Source organism: Pteropus medius, unplaced genomic scaffold (assembly GCF_902729225.1).
Source record: "Pteropus medius unplaced genomic scaffold, Ma_sr-lr_union100, whole genome shotgun sequence".
NCBI classification, from domain to species: Eukaryota; Metazoa; Chordata; class Mammalia; order Chiroptera; family Pteropodidae; genus Pteropus; species Pteropus medius.
In genome coordinates, this window is record NW_024351073.1 from 16,885,541 (window position 1) to 16,892,294 (window position 6,754).

Here is a 6,754-nt window from a genome sequence, read left to right on the forward strand (position 1 = left end):
AAAGAGTGATTGTGGACCGAGCTGGCAGCGCGTTCTTCAGGAAACGGCCGGGTGTGTGCATCCTTGCTGATTACACGTAAAGGAGCTCCAGAGCCATGTTCTGTGTCAAGAAAGGCTGCATTTCAGAGCTGTGTTTTCCACAGGAAGCAGAAGCAGCAGTCTAATCGAGCCCTTTGCAGGGGAGCAGAGAAGAGACAGGGACTTTCTCTGTACCGGTGACAGTTACGGTGCACACGAGAAAGAGCAGGGCAGGTGCATGGCGCACGCGTGAAAGGAAAAGCCAGGGCAGACTTAGGCTAAGAACACTCAGGAAAATCAAAAATCAAAAGCACAGGACATTAAGCAGGAAGTGCATCTCTTTTTCTTCAGCTTTGTGAATAAGAGTATTAACTTTGGGTAGTTTACAGGTAAGGAGCAAATGATGAGCACCGCAACTAGGATATCTGAACCCCAATTATAATGGAGATCCGCTGCCTGCTTGCCCCGGTCAACTAGGGAGGGAAGGGTGTGAGATTTAAAGGAGATGATGCTGGAATGCACTTGCTATAATGCCTAGCACATAGTTCTATGGAAAGTTATAATCCTCATGAGAATAATAATTAATTATAATAAATGTCTGAGTTTCACGAGATCTTGCTACCTTCGTCACTCTGGAGATGACGTGGAAATGATGACAGTGTACGTGGCTGTGACCTCCCTAAGTTCCAGGGCTGATTTATCTCATCTGGGGGCCCTTTCAAAGAGATATCTCCTTCTCTAAAAAAGCTGTGGTCCAAAGGAACCATAAAATAGACCCTACTCTGAAAGGGAGAAACTCAAAGAACCTCGAACATGAGCTGAGCTCTTAGAGCCCAAATGGGAACTAATACCGTACGATTTCTTTTCAAAATTATTGCTTTGCAACCTGGAATCACATTTGTGCATCTCCCTCGACCTTATCAATTGGAAAGTTTCAAATATGTTCCTATCATTGCCGGTATCGCCTTAACCTCTTTCCACAACCTTCCTCGCCTCCCCTCCCCCGCTTCCCTCAACATTTATATAAAGTTTTCGCACATTATAAAGGAAACGTTACTAATTCGTAACAAAACCGTAAAACAGTTTTAATTGGTGATGATCTTTTCCATGAAGTTATGGTATGTGGATATCTAGGCTATCTACACTCTCATGCTTCCAGGCAGACGTGCTGGTGCTTGAGAGGGAGGGTCCAGGAACCAGCCTGCTGGGGTCCCAGCCTGCTGGGGAGCCTATCCTCGCTCACTCCACCTCTATCTCCCTAGCATGGCGGGCGAGCTGAGTAATCACTCTGTGCCTCACTATTTTCATTTGCACGATGGAGACAATAAGATTACGTTACTTGTGAGACGATTGGATGAGTTAATACTTGTGAAGTTCTGAGAACAGGTGAGGCAGAAACAAAAGGATTTTAAGGGACTTCAGGTTTTTATAGGTCAATTGAATTTAGAGAACCATTCCTAATCGTATTGACAATGTCGTTTAAAGAAATTTAAAAAATGAACATGTATGAAGTTTGCATTTTGAATTAGTACCTATTTACTTCTTCTAATTCATTCATTCATCCATTCATTCATTTACCAAATGTTTATTAACCCTCCCCCAGAAGGTCTCTTTTAGATAAAATGAAAAGAAAAGAAACAGACACTAAATTTTAAGAGGCAGATCAAGAGAGGATCGCACACTGTATTCATTATATAATTAGGTGGTTTTTTGTAAATATTTAAATCACAAACCAAAGGATAAAATTTAGGAGGTCAAAGCTATAATGGATTTTAAATTCATGGAAGAATCACGTGCATAAACCATACATCAGTAGAGTTCATTAAGCTGCACATTACTAGAGAAATAATTTATACATTCAGCTTTAAGGATACCCCCAAAATATATTCAATCTTGGCAGCTGCCATCTTGGATTTACTTTTCCAGAAGAGGGAGTAATTCTAGGGAACAGCATTTGAAAACATTAACCCCTGGCTTTGTTTCCTTTTAAACAGCCATGGATTCAGTGCTTCTGAAAAAGACTGTTTTAAGCAACAGCGAAACCCCTCAAGTTTCTGGAAAAGCAACGCCTTTTCCATGAAACAAGTTTTGGGTTCTCCGCCACAATCGAATCCTGCAGTGACTTTAGTTGCATTAGAAAGCTTGACTTTTGCTTAACATTCTCCCTTAGTTAAACAATCCCATTAAAACATGGATACATGCATGCTCCATTCATTATCTTCGATTTTAGATTTGACAAGTAATGATGTCATGATGTTTAATCATATTTCAGTGTGACCCATTGCATTTTACTCTATCTGAGCTAACTGAATATTATTAAGTCATGTTGTATATTTGAGGGATTTTCATTTGGTAATATTATCTCTTTCCATTCCTTTATACTAGGGGGTGGGGTGGGGTTTAGTTCTAATTTTCCCAGTTGGCAGGAGGTGATAATGGGTCACAGTGAGTCTGCCACTTGGCTAGTGGTCTGAAGGTTGGTTACTATGGAAAATGGCACTGTAACCTAGTTGCTCAAAATCCTATCAGAATATCGATTCTGCCCTGTCACTCGCAATGAGAGCTTACTGTGTGCATGTCACGTTGGCCTGGCCTGGTGTGTGCAGAAAGAGGAATTAGAAGCCCTGGGTCAATTCACTGCATCACGAAAACACACGGCAACGTCTGCTAAGAACAGAAAGGAAATCATCCAAACACGTTCCCCCTCATGTTGAAAAAACCCATTTCTCAGAAGGACTAAGTTTCACACAGTGGTTGACACACGGGGTCAGCATAAGTAGGTACCCAGCTTGCACAGAAGAGCAAGTAGGAGGTGGCCCAGCCTGTAAGACGACTTTGGGTCTGGGAGCACAGCAGAGAAGGCTGGTGGCTAAGCTGGAGGTCAGTGTGTCCTAATCTAGGGAAGGAGGGAACAAGACGGATCCTGAGGCTAAGGTGGCTTAAGGAAAAAGATGTTTTCCTACAGGATCCCTAGCAATCTGGAGTTTCTTAAATTTGTAACCCTCCATTATTTTTAAAGTCTTTTGAGAGGCCTAGGGGTTTCTAAGTGACAGTGTCCAGAGGGTGGGGACACTGGAGGACCGACCTGGAGGAAATGCTCTCCTTCCTTAGTCCTGACCCCTTTTCCTCATTTAGTTCAATTTGACTGTGCACTCAGCTCTGAGCTGTCTTCTAGCCCCGGGGAGAGATGGCTTCACCCCACCTGGCTTCTTCTCACTGCTCCAAGGCAAGGATTGGGAAGACCCCGGGAACTGCCCCAGGCCGTGCCAAGAGCTCCTGGAGCTGGTTCGGAGCATAGCCGACTCCAGAAATGTTACTGCTGGTATTGGAGTCACTTTAGCTCCTCTCACAGTGGCGTTTCTGGGGTAGCGGCTCTAGGAAGAAGGCAAGACTTGCTTCGGCAGCTAAGTAGAAGCAGACCTCCAGTGTAAGCAGTCAAGGTAATACTTCCCCTTTCCTTGGCACTTGAACTGAAAGGACTAAAGCAAAATAGAAGGGCAATCTGTATGTAATTAAAAGCTTCTACTGGCAATTGCTTTTTCCCCTTGTTAAAACAGTAGAAACCCAAATTTTCCACCTTCTCAGGCTGTCCGCCCTCCAGCGCTGAGTTGCCATAGCTAGGAGCAGTGTCTCTAAGCAGCGTTGGCAACGGTAGAGCCATCAAAGGAAGGAAGGGTTTTTAAATTAAAATAATTTTTTTAACATATGGCAATACTCCAAAGCAGTAGTTATTAAAATTTTTAGCCTAACCTTTGGAAAGTATATATATTTTTACTGCCGGTGCGCATACATCTTTCTTTAAATGTTACTCATCTGACACTTACTTGAGATTTTAATTAACTTTAAGATTTTAAAACTTAGACAAAAAAAGGATGATAAAATCCCATCAATTATTCAGCAATTTGTAATCTTCTAGAATTCTTAAAAATTCTATAGCTTTTGCAATTCTCTTCTTTTCTTTCATTCATCACATATAGGAATTTGAAGAGAGTAATTATACACATTCGTTTGTCTCCTGAGCACTACTGTTCTTTGCATTCTTAGGATATAGGACTTGATGCACAGTTTTAATTCTATGACCAGTCAACCACATAGAAGGAGAGATTCATTTTGTTTTACTTATTCAAATGTTTGCTGACTTCCTACTGTGTGGCAGGGGTATATCAGGAAAAAACAAGAGAGGCAAAATCTCTGACCTTAGAGAACTTTCATTCTAGTAGGGAAAGACAAACAGACAGACAATAAGTCAATAACTGAGAGAGAGAGAGAGAGAGAGAGAGAGAGAGAGAGAGAGAGAAAGAGAGAGAGAGAATGAAAAGCACTATGAAAAAAAAGGAGGGTGATAATACAAACAGACAAAAATGAGGGAGTTTACTTTAAGTTGTGTATCTTAGAAGAAGAGGAGAAGGATATATTTTTAACAGAAGCACAAGCTTATATGAATCATCGTTTTCTATTTGAATACACAAATTTCTTAGCACTTACACCTATGTAGGAACTTTGAGGAAAGTGGGCAATAAAATGTTGCTTGAAAGTTATGTAAGGAATCACCTATAAAAAATGAGGCTGATATAAAGATGTTTCAAAAACATAACATTGTATTTGTAGTACTTTCATTGTCCTGTTTTCTTTTGCTAATCATAGGTAGTAAAATGTGGTACAGTGTAAAGAAGCTACTAGTTGCTTTCCTGCTTCTTTGACTGAAAAGCACTAGTTCACAAAATGCATTTTTCTTTATCACAGTTAAATTATTAATACACAGTGAGTTTGTCATAATATCATTTAAAAGAGTTATGGCAACTCGAGCTATTCTCACTGGCTTTCTGAAGCTACTACTCAACCCGCACTGTCTGTTCCACTCTACAAACAGCCTCCTTTTGTCTACACTCCACCTAAACCTCTACTTAGCAAGTTCTGCTGATTCAGTGGGGTCAGATTAGACTTTCTGGAGTAAACTAGGTTCCTGAGATGACAATATGAGGATGTATATAGAAATGCAAGGTTGGTTCAAATCAGAAAATCTACCACTGTGATTTAGGTTATTGCGTTAAAGAAGAAAAAAATGTGAAATCATATGGTTCTTAACTTTTTCTGACTTATTTTGCTTAGCATGATTATCTCAAGATCCATCCATGTTGTTGCAGAAGATAAAATGACTATAGGAAAACCTCATGTATCAATGATCACTCAAAATGTAAATGGAATGAACTCACCAACAAAAAGGCATAGAGTAGCAGATTGGAACAAAAAGTAAAACCCAAACATATGCTGTTTCAAGAGACACATCTCAGGTGCAAGGACAAATATAGACTCAAAGCGAAAGGGTGGAAAATGATACTCAAGGCAAATGGCATCCAAAGAAAAGCAGGTTTAGCCGTACTTATATCTGATGAAATAGATTTCAAGATAAAAAAAGGTAACAAGAGTCAAAGATGGACATTTCATAATGATAAAGAGGATAATACATCAAGAAGACATAACACTTATCAATATATATGCTCCCAACCAGAGAGCACCAAATATATAAAGCGACTGCTAACAGAACGAATGGGAGAAGCTGACAAAAACACAGTTACAGGAGGAGACCTAAATATCCCATTGACAGCTATGGATATATCGTCCAAACATAAAATCAATAAAAGAAATATCAGCTTCAAATGACACATTAGACCAACTGGACACACCTGACATTTACACAGCCTTTCATCCCAAAACACGAGATCATACATTCTTCTCTAGTGCACATGAAAGATTCTCAAGCATCAACCTTATGTTGGGACACAAAACTAGCCTCAAGAAATTCGAGAAGATTGAAATCATACCAAACATATTCTCTGACCACAATGCTTTGAAACTGGAGATCAACTGCAAAAAGAAAGTGGGAAAAACCACAAATATGTGGAGATTAAACAACATGCTACTAAAGAACAATTGAGACTTTTTATAATAGATGTCACAACTTACTTCAGAGTTTGAGTAAGACTATGTGATATTGGCATAGGGATAGAAAAAAAATGGATCGATAAGACAGAATAAAAAGCACATAAATAGAAATATCCAAGGCAGACTTGAACATTCTTACGCTGCAGTCTTGGGTCTTCTAGGACATCTATTTTAGGACACTGTTCTTTCATTGAGGAAGGAATGGGCTGGAAGAAATGTCAGTACTGTTACTGGAGCATGTACCCCATGGCTCAAGTTATTTTGGATTACGAAATAATTTACAAACATGCAATAAGGGAAAGACACAGACACAAGATATTATGCAGAATTTTAATTTTTTCTTTGGGAAAAAAATGTTTCTTTGTAGCCAAAATGAGAAAATAAAACAACAATTAAATATGATCACTGTCAAGCAGATGCCTATGCTTTTGTTAAGTAGTCACCTGGTTGGGCTAAAACACTGTAACAAAGTGGGAGGACTGGATTTACTTGGATATTGAAGGGAAATGAGGGAGGGGGTGGGGGTGGGAAGAAGGAAGAGGAAGGAGAAATGATCTTATTAGGTGGAGGGTATAAACCCGTGTGACTCACATTTACATGTCCTTCGTTATTATTTGTTTGATAAATAAAGGAGAACTAATAACATTAACAACAACAAAAAATACTCTTTTGGCTCTTCTTTGACAGCCCTCTGAATATTCATTTCACTGGTTCAAAAGAATGAACCAATAAATTGGTCAGGGCACTTACAGATGTTTGGAATAAGATCAAGAAGACATTAGAAACAAATGGA

At 39.6% G+C, this 6,754-nt stretch overlaps 1 protein-coding gene across 1 annotated transcript in view; it reads right to left on the reverse strand.

Moving 5' to 3' along the window:
- Positions 1-6,754, reverse strand: part of FBXL7 (F-box and leucine rich repeat protein 7) — a 333,789-nt gene that overhangs the window by 59,699 nt on the left and 267,336 nt on the right. The gene's annotated exons all lie outside the window — the stretch shown is intronic.